This window comes from Papio anubis, chromosome 2, assembly GCF_008728515.1.
Source record: "Papio anubis isolate 15944 chromosome 2, Panubis1.0, whole genome shotgun sequence".
NCBI lineage: Eukaryota > Metazoa > Chordata > Mammalia > Primates > Cercopithecidae > Papio > Papio anubis.
Window position 1 is genome coordinate 36565351 of NC_044977.1, and position 16725 is coordinate 36582075.

General features: G+C 35.5%; 1 long non-coding RNA gene across 1 annotated transcript; it reads left to right on the forward strand.

Annotated features, from left to right (window-relative positions):
• Positions 1-2508: 2508 nt before the first annotated feature.
• Positions 2509-9223, forward strand: LOC101016133. The gene is made up of 4 exons (XR_160021.5): positions 2509-3175; positions 5093-5474; positions 6243-6320; positions 8249-9223. It is a non-coding gene; the product is annotated as an uncharacterized LOC101016133 (long non-coding RNA).
• Positions 9224-16725: the final 7502 nt, after the last annotated feature.

A 16725-nucleotide genomic window follows, 5' to 3' on the forward strand; every position in this document is an offset into this window, starting at 1 on the left:
ATAATTCAAACCTATACTTAAATTGTGTGGGGTGTTTTTGGACAATGTTCTATTATTTATATTTCACATTATTGGATTATGTGCTGTAAGAATTAATGAAAACACCTATAAGAGGCCTAGTACAGTGTTTACTTTCACTCCTTACTTCAATTACCAACAGATCATTTCCTTTAGAGGAAAAAAAAAGCGATTCTCTTGTTAGCCTTCCTGAATGCTTTCAAGATCTCCTCACAGCAGACTAATTCTGTTTAATTTCTCCTTTCTCTTTCAGAGATGATGATCAAAAGAAGATATGAGAATTTTTTCTTGATTAATCACCATGTCCACTCCCAATCCTAGTGTATAAAAACTTAGAGGAATGGGAATCTTACTCTGCCTTATAATTTTTTTGGCGGAAACAAAGTAAAATGCCAATGAATTTGCTGTAAGAGCCATAGAAAAATTCTGAAATACAAGTACTGCAGGAGTTGCTTCTACATTTGACAAAGAATAGATTGTGCATGTTTTCATGGGAAAGTGTATGATTGGAGGTGCTTGTGCACTTGTTCTTGTTTTACATAACCTACCTCTTTCACGCAGGGCACAAAGATCAAAAATTGGATCTTGGTTGGCTATTTAAAATTCACAGAGTCCTATTCTTAGCCATTTATATGCTTTATTTTCTCAATCTATACTGAAACTTAGGAGCAAAGATTCTCCTGATTTTAGGTTGTGGTTTTGGAAAAGAATCAGAGAGAAAATGAACAATGAACATTACTGAACACGCCCTGTGTATAAGAAACCACTGCAGATGATTCTTTCAATCCTTACAACTACCTTGCCTTCTGTAAGGTACAGAATTTGTTTTCTGGCTCTCCACTAGCACCAAGAACAACGTCTAGCACATAGTAGGGGTTTAATATGCACTTCTTCAATGAAGAAGTGAATAGTCCGCAAGCTGAGTAGCATTATCTTCACTACATTGATAAGGAAGCTGAGGTTCAGAAAGATTAAATTTCCTGGTCATTGTCTTAAAATTAAATACTAGGTAGAGCCAGCTCATAAATCAGAGTTGTTGACCTTCACTACCAGGGCTGTGTTCTCTCTACTATGTTGGTAAAAAGAGCAGTGGCTAAACTTAGTTCATAAAGTCTCATGGTCTAATAGCTATAGAGGTGAAGCATTCTATATAAATGAAAACTATATTGATTTGTTTCTCCCTATTCCATAGCAGGACCATCCTCCCTGCCCAATGACTGCCTTAAGACTTATTGAAAAATAATAAAGGCACATCTTGCAGACTGTGAACATAAAAGATCAATGCCAATTCCATGTGTTGATTTATAATAATTTCTAATGATCAAAGGCAGCACTATCTCTAAACCTAAAATCCTGTTTTCTAGTCCTTGCAATAGATGAATTGTGTTACTATGGACAGTTTCAGTTTCTTCATTAGTAAATGTTGGGATGTGGGAGAAGTTAAATGTTAGCAAGAGTCATTCCATCTCTAATATTTTCTAATTCCTACTCCCCCAACCACAATTAGGAAACTTACATCTTAAGAATTGAGAAAACATAAAGTCTGTTTTGTTTTCTCTTTATTCAAGTAATCCAACATCATTTGTATAATTTATAATTTGTCCATGATTACTTATATGTAGAATCTACTCAAGGCATTCTGAATTGGAAAAAATGGAATATGCTTTGTTCTTGCTTTAGCACATGGCGGGTTAACTTTTTTTTCAGTGATGGTCATCCATCCAATAAATATGTCTTTCTACATTTTTACCCCTTGTTAATAATAATAATAATTATTTTGATCAGGTGGATTTTTACAGTTTTATTCCTTCTTTATTATTTTCACTTTGTGGTCCAAAAATGCAAGTTTGTTATGGATGAAAATATAACAAATTTTAACTTGGTTACTGCCACTAAACAGGCTTAGCAAAAAATTAGAACATTGAACTGATTTTCCACAGCTCAGAATCATGGATTCTGAAAGCAGAAATGGATTTTTTTTTTCTTATGGATAAGAAAGTCAACGCAGTGAAGACTAATAACTAGCATGGCTTCCATGTTAGGACAGTAACATACCATGGCTGAATGAAGACCATACACACTGCCTATAGAAGGCAGCCCCTACTCAGCTTAGCCAAATTTTCTCAAGAAGAATTATAGGTCTAGTGGATCTAGATCTTATTATATTTTTGAGAAAAGCTAGAAATGTGGATTTTTATATCAAATGCATCCGTTTTTAGTGTTGGTGCAATTTCTAAAAATAAACAAAACTGTATGGGCCAAATAAAATATATATGCGAGCTGAATTTGGCTAGTGGATTACTAGTTTGTGAACTCTTATTTAGAAAGATCTGCCTCTGAGAATTAGTGTTTCCTTCTTGAGCAGGCAGCATGTGGATCTGTGTGTATGTGCTTCTATGTATGTGATTTAGCAATTAACCAGTAAAAATGCCCCCTTCAAAAGACGCATATTGATGAAATCATTTGTGACCTCACAGGAATCACAAATGATGTTCCTATGACACCCTAGATTGTTCTGTTACACAAGGAATACCAAAGTCCACCCTGAGCTTTTCCTCTGGGAACAGATTCCAGATTATTCTAGACTTAGGACATGGAGATATATCTTGCTAGAGTGAGGAAGATGATAAGATCAGTTTCTGTAGGTAGAGAATAATGTGTCCTAAAATGTAGGTAGAGATAAGTTTGACCATGGTTTAGACAAGAAGGGCCTCTGCTAATGGTGGAGAGATCAAGGAAGAAAAGAGCAATGTTAAAGTTGCTATACCCACAGGTCATGCTCAAGCAAACTCGAACCATGAGCACATTTCTCTTAAACAAGGAACACTTAGAATACAAATAAAAATTTCCCACAAATTTCAAATTTTAAAATAGTTTCCCAAGATTTCAGTGGTATCGTATATATGCCCATATAATTTTTGGATTACAATTCCCACAACTGTAAGATGAAAGAGGACCTGGCCTCCATTCTGTCTACTCCCTCTCTGCAAAGGCCACTTTGAAGGTCTCAGTTGTACTGAAAGGGGTCTGCCACCCGTAACCTCCCTGGTGTACCAGCAACAAGTGTTCAGTGGACCATGGAAACACAAAGAATGATGGAGGAGAGAAAATGCCATGCAGAAGAGAGAGTCAAGATGAAGATGTGGGAGAGGAGCAGGTATAAACCCGTTCTTATTCCAAATAGATTAGGGGGAAGTGAACAGAAAAGTGATGCTAACCATGCACTTAGGGTACAGCCATATAATGAGATAGAAGAGTCTCAGCTGGGACTAGAATAATTTTCTATCACTTATTTCTCTACTAAAATTTTAAAACTCTAAATTTACAAAACAGATATGAAAGAAAAGTATAAATGTAAGTACTACTTTTCATGCAATGCAAATTACTTTCCCATTCACTACTCTGAAACTTACAAGCAAAACTAATATGTTTGCAGAGTTGAATCTTTTCTGAGCTAATTTTTTTTTTTTTTGAGTAAACCTTAGAGTGAAGATGAAAGACATGTAAAGAGACATGATTACCTTTACCACAAAATGAAAAACAATAAGGAATTATTGTACCTTTCAGTACAGCACTTTCCTTACTATTACCCCTTAGATATTCCTGACTACCCTGGGAATTAGAAGTGTGTAGATAATTAGTCCATTAACAAACTGCATTAACAAAGAGTGCTTCCCAAGGTCACATGGCTGGATAAGCTAAGACCCAAACTTTCATTCTTATGAATCCAATTACATAGCTTTGTTAATTATGCCTATATTTCTGGATTTTACTTTCCCATTTTCAAAACCTGAATTTTAGGATAAAGGTATCAATGAGAAAATACAAATTTATAATTAAACTTTGTACTCTGACTAGGCCAATATCTAAGAATTACCATCAGTGTAAGTATTGGTAGTATGTAGACCAACACAATCTCAGTAATGTTCTTGGAGTTCTAAGAAGTAAGGGCATGCATATTTATTTTCTCTGCAGCTTTAATGCTAGAAAACATACATGCATTGTAGTAACTATTTCTCTTCTCCTCCTTACAGCACAAAGTAACAGATGGGTTATCTTAACTAAAGATGTCAGCACTTTATTGACCAAGTTTCTGCTAGATTCTATAATAGCAATATGTGAATTGTGATTTCTCCTTTCAGGGACTAAGAGGGCATGATTATTATTCAGGAAACCTGATTTGTTTATTTTTTCATTCTCCTATTCAAGTGTTATATTCCATTTTTAAGATACTTGCAGTTTTCTCATTCTACATTGTAGTCCCATATAAGAAATATTTCCTTTCTGAATCATAATTCAATCCTCAGACTATTAGACCATACCACCTGCTAGAGGGTGACATGCATCTCATTAAAGATAGCTGCCATTATTAATGATCAAGCACAGTTCAATGAGTACAGTAAAACTTTAAACATAAGCATAAAGCAAAACACTAAAGATAAATTAGGGCTGTAACAAAACTCAGCTTCAATAAAGCATCTGGTGAAATATCTATATTCAGCTTCAGTCTAATACACTAGAAAATACTTGCTTCTGAGTATTAACTGTGAAAAGCCTACATAAAAAATATTCATACTTTAATCTGTCACTCATCCTGCAAGTAAACCTAAACCTAAATCTTGAAACATAACCTAAAAAACTTTGATGGAAACTATAAATAAAAATAAATTTACAGAATTTATCCTTTTTTTGTGAGGCACATTTTATGAATTGGTTATTATCTGCATTAGCATGGTACAAGAAATATATTAAATGTTTTAAATTATTTGATCCAAATTTCCTGTCTGCTTTCATACTGAATAAAATAACTAAAAGCATTTTCAAGATAATATTGTTCATAGTTTACAATTGTTTCTCCAAATGTGAGAAAGGGTCTGATTTACAGCATTATGCTCTTGTGTTTTCTTATCTTATTAAATGATGCAATTTTCTGCCTTTGTCACCAAAATAGCATCTGCTAGTCACAAAACTAGAAACACAGCTTTTAATTAAATGCTTATTTTATTATCCCTAGGGACAATGAATTATAGAATTACTTTCTCAAGATTTACTGGTTCCTTTTCCTTTATCTCAGCCCCCAGTATATATTCAGTGTGTCCTCTGAAGTAACAACCATCCCATCTGGCTGAGAAGTGATGGACACGGCTCCTTAGCCACACTGTACACTCCGTTCTTGGCACCTCTCTACCAGAAAGATATCGACAAATTGGATGGAATTCAGAGAACAGCAAGAAAAATGATTAAAGAGATGGAGGCAGTGACTTATGAGGAAAGATGAAAAGGACTAAATCTGTATAGCTTGGCAAAGCAACAACTGAGGTGGCGTATGAAAACTGTCTACAAGCATTTGAAAAATATAAATGCCAAAGGAAGAGAGGGAACTTTTTAGAATGGTCTGGGAAATAAGCAGAGCAAGAGGACAGAATTGAAGAAAGGAGAGAGATACGCTAAGTTGGGTAAGGAGTGGGGGGGGGGGGGGTTTCTCATCAATTGTAAATTTTGATAAATAACAAAAGAAGCCTAGAGAGAAAGAGTTGCATTTCATGCTTTTAGGTTACAATCAGGGTTGACCTGCATTGAGAAAATGGCGAGAGAATAAATAGTATCTGTTTGTATGTAGACATATAATATTTGAACTGTCTTTTTCAGTTTACCAAGTGCTTCTACATGCATTACACCATCAAATTTTCAAATTGACTGTGTTTCATTATGATTTCATTTTAAATAAGAAAAAGCTAAAGATTACTTCTAAAACACACACAAAAATATCTCTAACCCTGAGTTCATAACCCCTTTCTTCTTATTCTGGATTTTAAAATTTTAATACAATGTAAACTGTAATCACTCACAATATGGATAATGATTTTAAGGCTATGTTTTAATTAGCAGTCCACCTCATTGTACCTGTTACCTTGTTCTTTCCTGGAGCAGATTAGACACAAACTGTAATCAGGGCAAAATTCTATAGATGACCCAATGAGAGAAATAATTCCTTCTTAAATTCTCTGGTTAAGTACTTTTTCTTGGGTGCTGTATTAACATCATGCTGCCACTCCCCACCTGTTAACAGCAGCCCTAAGGTCATTCACTAACGCAAGATGTTGATACCCACTTAACATAATATAACACCCCTTGCAAGGATATTTATCATATAACCTTAAACAAATTCTTAAGATAATGGAGCTCAAGTCTGCTGAGAGATGTCATTTGTGTTTTGTTGCCAGGTTCAGGGCTCCTGATCCCTTCACCCACCTGTCATTATGCTAAGTATTTAATAGAGATCTACATGGATAATAAACCAGGTATGAACACTGTTGTTTCTAACTAGAGTTTTAAGCCTAAATCTGTAGAAGGTTTCTAATCATGATGAACTGTCCTGGAACACTTATGAGCTATAAAGATACCTTTTGCATAGCTAAGAAGCTAGACTACGCCAAGCATGGTGGCTCATGGCTGTAATCCCAGCACTTTGGGAGGCCGAGGTGGGCTCATCACCTGAGGTCAGGAGTTCAAGACCATTAATGTGTATATAAATCACAGGGGATCTTGTTAAAGTACAGTTTTACATACTAAACCTGGGGTAGAGCCTGAGAATCGGAACTTCTGAAACATCTCCAGATGATGTTGATGAAGCTGGTACATTGACTGCATTTCAAATAGCAAGACCTGTAGGGTATTTTTATTCCAACTATATGACATAGCAGTGAAAAATGGCTACATACTAGCCACATACTATTTTTTAAAGATTTAATTTTTAGGTTCACAGCAAAATTAAGAGGAAGATACACTGATTTCTTATATGGCCCCTCCCTCCACAAGGGCATAGTTCTCCCCTTATCAAAGGGCCCCACTAGAATGGTACATCTGTTACAATTGATGAACCTGCATTGACATATAATCACACAAAGTCCATAGTTTGCATTAGGGTTGACTCTTGGTTTTGTGTATTCTATGGGTTTTGAAAAATGACATATATGACATGTATATACTACAGCATTGTACAGAGGATTTTCACTGCCCTATAAATCCTCTGTGTTCTGCATATTCATGCTTCTTCCCAAACCCTTGACAACCACTGATCTTTTTACTGTTTCCATAGTTTTGCCTTTTCCAGAATGTCAATAGTCAGAATGATACAGCATATAGCTTTTTTCAGATTGGCTTCTTTCACTAGTAATATGCATTTAAGATTTCTCCATGCATTTTCATGGCTTGATAGCTCATTTCTTTTTAACATTGAATAATATTCCTTTGTATGTAACACAATTGATTTCTCCATTTACCAACTGAACATCTTGGTTGCTTCTAATGTTTGGCAATTATGAATGAAGCTGCTATAAACATTTGTGTAGATATGCTTTTGTTTTTTATTCCTTTGGGTATATAGCAAGGAGTATAACTGATGGATAACATGTAAGATTATGTTTAGTTTTGTAAGAAAATACCAAACTGTCTTCCAAAATGGCTATATCATTTGGCATTCCCACTAACAGTAAATGAAAGTTCCTATTGTTTCACGTCCTCGCCAGTATTTGGTATTACCTGTGTTGAGGATTTTAGGAATTCTAGTATATGTGTAGTGGTATCTAATTGTTATTTTAATGTGCATTTCCTTGATGACATACTATGTGGAAATTTTCATATGCTTATTTGCCATATGTATATTTTCCTTGGTAAGGTGTCAGTTATTTGGCCCAGTTTAAAATCGAGTTTGTTTTCTTATTGTTGAATTTTAAGTGTTCTTTGCATAATTTTGATATAGTCCTTTATCAGATGTATCTTTTGCAAATATTTTTTCTCAGTCTGTGCCTTATGTTCTTATTCTCTTGAGCCAGATACTTTCCAGGAAAAAATTTACATTTGATTTAAATTATCCATTTCATATGGCATTAACAAAATGCATTTCGGTAATAAAGCCGACATATGTATTTGTAGTTTTATTTACATTGAGATTTTATAATATTTTACTCCATTTAATTCAAGTTCAATTTTTATAAATGTGTTATTAAGTTCATGCCTTTACAATAATCCTATTTTGAAAAAAGTGCCCTGTGGAAGAAAGGCCAGAAGGGGCAATTTGCCATGACTCAAAAATGGCAAAGGCCTTACATGTAAACTATTAATGCTTTTACAAAGTGGGTTAATATAGAGTTTCTCTATTTATTTCTGATGAAAGCATTGATTTCTAAAATATAAACTTATATTAACATTTCTTTATTTTCTCATACAGAAGGCACCTCAAATAAAGGTGGGGGAAAAGATGAAAGAAAGGGCTCTGGCCTGTGCCTGTTTTGACCTCTGAGAGATACTTTTTGCAAGAAATTGTTACGTTTTGGCCCAAAGAGTGGTCGGTGTTTTATCCTTCTTTGTGGCAGCCAAAATGCAAACCAGGATGAAGAAACCATCAGTGGCAGTTTGGGGAGGTGCAGGAGGGACTATCTAGACTCAGTGAATCACCAAGGAAACATGAGGCCTATTTCTCTGTGAAGCTAAACTTCAAAAAACAAGCTAAGAGATACAAAGGGAAAAGTGTGACTGCTCTGACAGCAAAAACAAGCAAGTATCTCCAGTGGGTATTAATCCTTCTGCTTCAAAGTAACTAAAACAAAGAAAGCTGAGCCAGCTTCACTGGAAACAACACCTGTCCATCAGACAAGGATGAGCTAATCAAAAGAAAACGCTGCCTATGTGCACGACTCATCAGCCTGGACAGCTAACACTAAGGAACACGTTTTCACTATAAAGATTCAGCTTTCGAAATCCAGTTCCCTCTTGTAGAGCCACAGGGTTAAAAGGGACCTTAGAGATCATCTACATACAGGCCAAACCCTCAATGAATGCCAGTGTTTGCTTTATGTCCTTCTTGCCAGACTCTTTTCTGGCCTCTGTTCTGTCAGGATGTTTCCTGTTTCAGAAAACAGTTTTAATCCTTGAGTAGATTTAATTGCTGGAAAACAGTTCCTTAAATTTGGCCCCAAATTTAAGTGTAATTTATGAAGAAAGTTTTGGCCTTTGGAGACAAGTTTAATTTTACTTCCATGTGGAAAACTTTCAAATAAAATGATGACTATTGTGTACTCACGAACTAGCTCTTCTTCTCCCAGCTTAATCAGGTCCTATGGTGGTGTACAAATGTTTCTACCACCTGATTACCATCTAGTTTTCAATGACTCTTTGAAAATATATTGGCTAACTCTAAATACAAGACTCCAGATGTAATCTAATCAGTACAGAGTACATTTGGATTTTTACCTCTGACCATCTGGAGGCTATATTTCTATTAACTCAAGTATAAGATCTCTTTGCTTTCTGTCATAAATTGTGCCAACGATCAATGCTTGTTTTTACATAAACTACAATTAAGTTCCATTTCCCCCAACCTGTCTTGTGCAATGGATGTTTTCATCTAAGTGTGGGACTTCACATTTATTCCCATTGATTTTCAGCTTGTTACCTTTAGCTCACTTTTTAAGCTGACAGTCTTGAATTTTTATTTTGTTATTCAGAGTATCTGATATCCCTCACAAATTAGACTTTTGAAAATTTGACAAGCAGGCCCTGTGCTTTGTTATCCAAGTCACCGCTAAAAATACCAAATAGAACAGAGCCCAAAACAGAAATACATGGCTTGAAAGAGACTTTCAGTATATGCCATCAGCTCAATACAGATATGCTTAAATGATCCATCTTCTCTTTTTTTCATTCTTCCATTTACAGACTTTATGCAAGGCTCTTATATTTGGAAGAACATACCAGCCCTACAAAAACCCTTGCTTTGACTATTGGTTTCTTATCTCTTCTTCCAGCTTTCTTCTTCCTAGTGATAAGATAACACTCAAAACTCAAGATAATACTCAAATAAGTTAAAACTCAAGACTAAATGGGACTTGCTCTAAACCCCAAAGTCTTAAGGATGACACTGTACTGCTACTTAGCACATAGAAGATTCCACTGTACATGCAAGGTCAGATTAAAGTTAAGTGACTCACACTTTGACAATTTAAACAATAAGTCGAGACTAGCTACTGCAGAGAGAAACACTCTTTATGGATAAATTAATAGGTGTGTTCCTTAGCTAAAGTAAAAATAAAATAAAATAAAATTTAGAGAGTTGGTAACTTTACTTCAAGGGCCAATGTGATATCACAATAAGTCAGCAGTTTAGTCTTTCAGTCTGCCCACAGAGTTAGATTTTGTTGAAGGCAAAATGCTCAGCATGGTAACTAATCAGCACACTCTCTCCAAACATCCCCTGCCTTTATTTTCAGTTGCTTGTTACTTCAATTTACACCGATTTATCCTCCCTCACAACTCAACCCACAACTTTCTCATTGCCTGACCTGAGGCATGGATAGCAATTTTCAGTGTAATCAGCCAGAGGATGTAATCAGTGCAATTAACAGAAGGATTGGGAATACTACATGAAGCCTAAATTAAAATCCCACTAAAATTACTGTACTGTATCTGTAAATACTCACACTAAACACATATTTCTTGGGATAAGTTTCTGGCAGTAGGATAAATAATTTCAATGTAAAACTTCTGAAGGAGTTCAGATCCCTTAACAACCCCCAATTCACTGCTTTAGTATACTTTATTGAGCACCTTCAGTATGCCTATTCTTAGGATGAAACAAAAGTGAAATAGGAGGTGATACCCTTTCCTCGAGGAAGTTTGCTGTGTTGAAGAAATAAGTCTTAAAATCATAAGAAGATTCCTAAAACAGTAAGAAAGAGTGCCAGACTAAAACTGCAAATAAAAAGAATATTCAAATGGGAAGAGGATAAGGTGAGTGTTATGTCTAGCTATGCTAGTCATCTGTCTTTACTTCCACAGGCCACAATTATAATCACCCACAAATCCCTTCCTCTCTTCCCCTTCATTGTGCTTGCTTCACTATGCCCCCTACTCCCTTGCCTTGCCTATGTAGAAGTAGCTAAATAGTGCTGGGGGCAGGAGGAGGTGCACAGAAAAACATACAATCAGCATGACTGGTATCACTTCAATTCACAGTCATAAGCTCATTTGGACCCTGATTAATGCCAGAATTGTACATCTTCCTTCAACAATTTTTCTTTCTCCCTCTCTGAATTTATTATTTATATCACTTTTCTCCAAACTCACATTACCACTTTTCTCATCCCTCCAAGTTGATACCTGCCTTATACTTTGTTCTAAGATTCCCCATTAGAGTGAATTCTTTATTCTCAGTAGCAATTTGGAAAAAACAATTTGCATTTCTGGCCCTCGTAATTCAGTGTAGAAACTTGCCTCCTCCCAGAAAAGCCAAAACCTCTCTACCTGTGTACTGGGGAGTTTCATCCTAAAATGATTTCTCAACAATTTTGCTCTTTTGTTTTTCCTCTCTCTACTGCATGATAAATCTTTCTTTCACCACTAGATTATTCACATTCCACAAAAACATTTAAACATATACATATTGAAACATACTTTGTATATCCCATCATTTAAGAAAAAGAAAAACAAGCATAAAGAAAATAAACAAAAACTCCACTTATCTACCATCTCTTTCACTGTTTTCTTGTTCTCCATCATAGCTCAGATTCCTCACCTTTTAATTCACTGTTTTTCTCACTCCAATCTGGTTTCCAGCTTTACATTTTACCAAAATGGTTTTTTTACTAATGGTTTCCATGTTGCCTAATTCTATCACAGAAGGCATTCCACACCATACATTGTATTCTTCTTGAAACACTCTCTTTGCTCAACTTCCATGATAATGCATACCCCTCTGGTTTCTTCCCAGCCTACTATTCATTTCTTTTCAGACTCCCTTGCTGACATTTCCTCCACCAAATTTATACATATTGAAGTATTTCAATATTCTTTCCAAACCCATCTTTTCTATCAACTTCTTCCTGCTGATCTAATCCAGACTTATGTCTTTAAATGGCATCCCTGTGCTGAATATTCACAAATTATGTCTCCAGCCCAGATTTATCCTGTGAGCTCTGAACTGTCTATGTATATCTTTACTTGGATTTTTACCAAGAATTTCTCAGGCTTACTATGATTACACTACAATTCTTAATTCCTCACTCCTTTCCTGAAAATATAAGAGAGGTATAGAGAGAAATGGAGAAATTAAGGTACTGGTAGGTAAAATGAGACCAAAAATAATGTGCTAGGAGTGGGAGAACAAGAAACATGAAGGATTTCAATTGTGGATGTGGTTAGAATGTGAAATCTTGAGTTTAACGTAATAAACATTTTAAGAGTTGACGGAATTTACTCCATTACTAATATAAGTACTGATAACTAAAGTTCAGTTGAAACTTATAGGTGTCAAAGAAACCAAAGTATTATAAGAACATTGTGCTGGTCAGTCCATGTGACCTGAAATTATGTAGAATGATGACAGGATTTAGGGTGGAACAGTGAAAAAGAAACTAGCTAGAAGGATAGAGAAAAAGAATGGCAGAAAATAGATGGATGACATGAGACTGGAGAAAAGACTTGTTTTATATTTTTTAAGAGAGCAGAAGAACATTGATCTAGAATAAGCCATGGTGATGACAGGTAGCCTTAATATACTGGGAAAATGATCATTGATCATTTTCCACTTCTTGAAGGGCTTCCTGAGTAAGCATTATCCTTGGGAGTTAATCAGCCTTCAATTTTGATAAACTCTGGATAGAAGGAGTTGAGGATGCATGATAATTAAATTATCATTGGTCAGACATTGCAGAATACATAGAGGAAAAAGTTGAATGGGATAGTAAGATAGATTTGGTGAGAAGAATTAGATCATCAGAATAGGAATGAAAGTAATGGAGAGAGCAGATGACATGAGGACTTGACCATCAGTGATTAAAGATGACAAGGATATGAAAGTGCATTAAATTCACAAAAAGTTTACACATAAAATTTAAGGTTATCACCTCTTATGATATGGGTACAAACCTTTCTAGGGTTATGAGACTGAGGTGTTCAGAAATCAGCAATAAAAATCATGTTGTTAATCTATTTTCTCATTTACCTTTATAAAACCTTTTAAATAATAAACACATGGTGTAGATAGATATGGCAGGTTTCACACTCAGCTTATTTTTCTTAGTGGAAAAGATGTCTCCTGTGGTATCTGCAGGTATTTTATAGAATCATGAGGACTTTAGATGAAAAAGACACACATAGCAAGTGTGAAACTTGATCCAGTATTTGTGATACGGAAAATGATTCAAACTGATTTGTCAAATGTATGCCAATTTTCTGAGATATCTTCTCCTCTCCCCAAACTATTTCTCCTTAAATATTTAGTGTAAAAACACAATTGAGCATTGCTGAAAGCAGTTCCTTTGGAACATATTTTAATAAAATGCCCTTTAAAAAAAGTAAAAGAAAATTAGCATTTATTCTTTTTTTTTTTTTACTTTTCAACTTTTATTTTAAGTTATGGGGTACATATGCAGGATGTGCAGTCCTAGAATGTAATTTTTTATGAAGATTAAATTGACTTAGTGCTTCCAGGTTTATCCAGTGAGGTTAATTCTCTCAAGAATGGGATGAAAGAGATGAAACATTTTTATACAAAGTAGAGGTAGTTTCTGAGATTTATTTTAATTCCTGGATGTTATAACTTACTTATAATTTCACCAATTCACAGTGTTAAACAACCAGATGACATAAGGACTAAATTCAGTTTGCTAGCATCCACCCCTTATCCGCCTGATTCCTCAGCCCTTCTTCCAGTGCTATATGACTCCAGGCTCCTCAAGATCATCAGAAGGTTGAGCTGATTTTTGGTGTTAGCTTCCTCTATAATGATTTGTAACACAAAAGCAAAATTTGTTTTGCTTTTTTCCTGAACATTGTACACATGAAATCCCATAGATTTTGTGCATATTACTGAGTACCTGGTTATAATTTTGCTGAGGAATTTCAATTTAGAAATGTGAGAATATTCTAGTCATGTTTTACCGTGGAAAATGTCCCGCAAAATGCCCCTCTCATTTTTTTTTTTTTTTTTGCCATGGTTACCTTTTTCAACTGAAAACTGATAGCAGTATGCCAGCAAGAGAAATATATCGTATTAGTCAGTATAGAAGTAAGGCTGATATAATAAAGAAGTTAAAAAATACAGTTACGTGAACAACACGAAATAGTATTTCTCTCTCATAGAAAAGTCCAGGTTGATGATTTCAGTATGGGATGGTGGTTTGGTGGCCCCGGATCTTGTTATTCTGTCATCCTCAACATGTGACTTCCCCGTCTGAGCCCAAATCCCTACCATATGAATACATTCTAGTTGGAGGAAAGAGGAGGAAGAAGGAAAGAATATGTCTCTTCTTCTTAAGAAACAGCCCAAAATTTGAACACGACTTTCCTGCCCACATTCCATTAGCCAGGACTTAGTCACTGGGTCATACATTTCTGCAAAGGGAAGTTTGAAAATGTATTTTTAAAAATCTGTGCAGTCATGTGTTATTACTAAGAAAGAAGGGGAGAATAGATATTGAACAAGAATAAGGAGTTAATGCCACACATATCCATTGTTTGCTCTAAAAAAGAATGGTTGGAGGTTTTCTGTAGCAGCTTAAAAATTTGTGTTATTGTGCAACTGATACAAATGGATACTTTGCACAATTCATATAATATAATTGATAATTATTTATCTTACATGTTGCTATACTTAATGTCAATCTCTTTCACTAGACTCTACACTCCAAGAAGGTAGGGCTCATGTCTGATTTAATAATAATTTTATAATCCTCTTTCTATTACAAATAGTTACTTGTTGAATAAATGAGTACAAGAAGGACTCTGCATCAAATTGACCCTCAGCTGCTTCACCAAAATCCATGAACCCTCCCAAAAAATTGGTGGTTATTAAAAATAACGAAAACAGTGAAGTTAGTATATAAGAAAGTATTTAACCCTTCAAGGTCTACAGATAACAAAAATTTCCAAGCCTATATTTCACTCAGAAGAAAACTTGTTTTAGTCAGGTCAGAAGGATCTTGTAACTTTGTGTGTCCCCTCATGTGTGAAACTTAGTTCCTCTGTTATGTTTCTACTGCACTTATTTCTTCCAAATTCAGATCCTTGTTCAATGCAATGTGCCCATTTGCCTATGTATCCACACCAATAATGAAAACATCTCTCTGTGCATACATGTGGAAACTGCAATGTTGTATGAGTATGATTTCTTCTTCAAAGCAGAAAATAAGTCAACAGTTTTATGGACATTCATGTTCTTAAAACAAATACCTGTTTAGAATAAGTAATACATATAGAGTTATCTTTTGTAATTATCCTCTCATAATTTTCCAGAAAATACATCAAGTATCCACTGCCTGAATAAAGAAAACCATATAAGAATGCTACCTAGTATTTTTGCTTCCTTCACTTCTAATCACAAGATACTCTGGCTTTGCTTAGAAATCATTCTTGGGTGCCATTCAGGAGAGAGAGAGAGAGAGAGAGAATGAGGAAGAACTGGCTTGCTACCTGCAATTGGCCAGAGTCAGACCAAGCCCATCTAGTCAGGAGAGCCCATTACTTGTTCATCAACTACTTCAGTGCTATGGGACATGGAAAGGTGAAGCAGCAGGACTCTACAGAGCCACAGGGGCCAGTGTTTCAGCCACTATGTCATTGGCCTAGATACTTCCCTATTCCTCTTCAATGACTGTGAAACTGAGTGTACTTTCCAGTTCTTGGCATCCACTCGTTCCCTTTTCTGAGAGTCCAGGTAAGATGGTAGCATCACTGCACATACACAGCCACAGCTGGCAGCTTGGTTTCTGGACCCATAATCATGCCAATCAGCACTTCCTACACAAAACCTTTTCAACAACCCTAGAACCAAAGGCCCCACTTGATGCCACCAGATTTCTCTCTCAATTCAAGTCTTACAATTAGGCAGCTTTGTGGTTTTTTTCACACTTATGCATTATGATAGTTATTTAGGCTGTGCACAATAGTCTCCAAGAATATGCTTCCCAATCCAGGCCTTCCTCCTACTCAGCAATGTTGCTAAAAAATGCAAAGACATTCAGTGAAGGTCATAAGTAATGCTGGTAGTTAAGGCAACAGGCAACAATTTCTTTTCCTCTAGCTCACCACTTCAAGAAAACATGATGTACAAACTTCCATGGAGCCTCACACCCTGCTCTCCCTTTGCATCCTGGCACTCTCATCCTGATACACTAAAAAACTCAGCATTTTACTCACGTAACTGTGTATTATTAGGAATTGGGTGATTGAACCCACACATTATGAGACACATACCCCACTCACCTTAATATGGTTTTTTAAAAAGTCTGAGTAAAAGGAAGTGGCCATTTCTGTTGCAACTGTGAAAACAGAAATTTTATTATAGCATCTGACATCTATACAATAAACGGGTAAGAACATTTTAGAAATAACTGAAAGCTGTGATCATCTTTTTTTCCCCATACAAAGCTGTTCTCAAAAAGCACCAAATACCCAGTAGCTAAAGTGAAAATAAAACTCAAAATTGAGCATAAAATGATAAATCACTAACCTTTGTTGGAGGAACGGCACTTAAAGATTTAACACAGGAAGCATCATGGTATTCACACTTCTATTCTATGGGGGTGGATCAGAGGGGACAATGGTAGGATTTGTATATATTTTGCACTCTAATTAAGAAATGAAGGTTTTTGTTGTTGTTCTGCTTTTGTTTTTGCAGCAAGGTAGAAATATAGAAAGTCAAGACAAAGA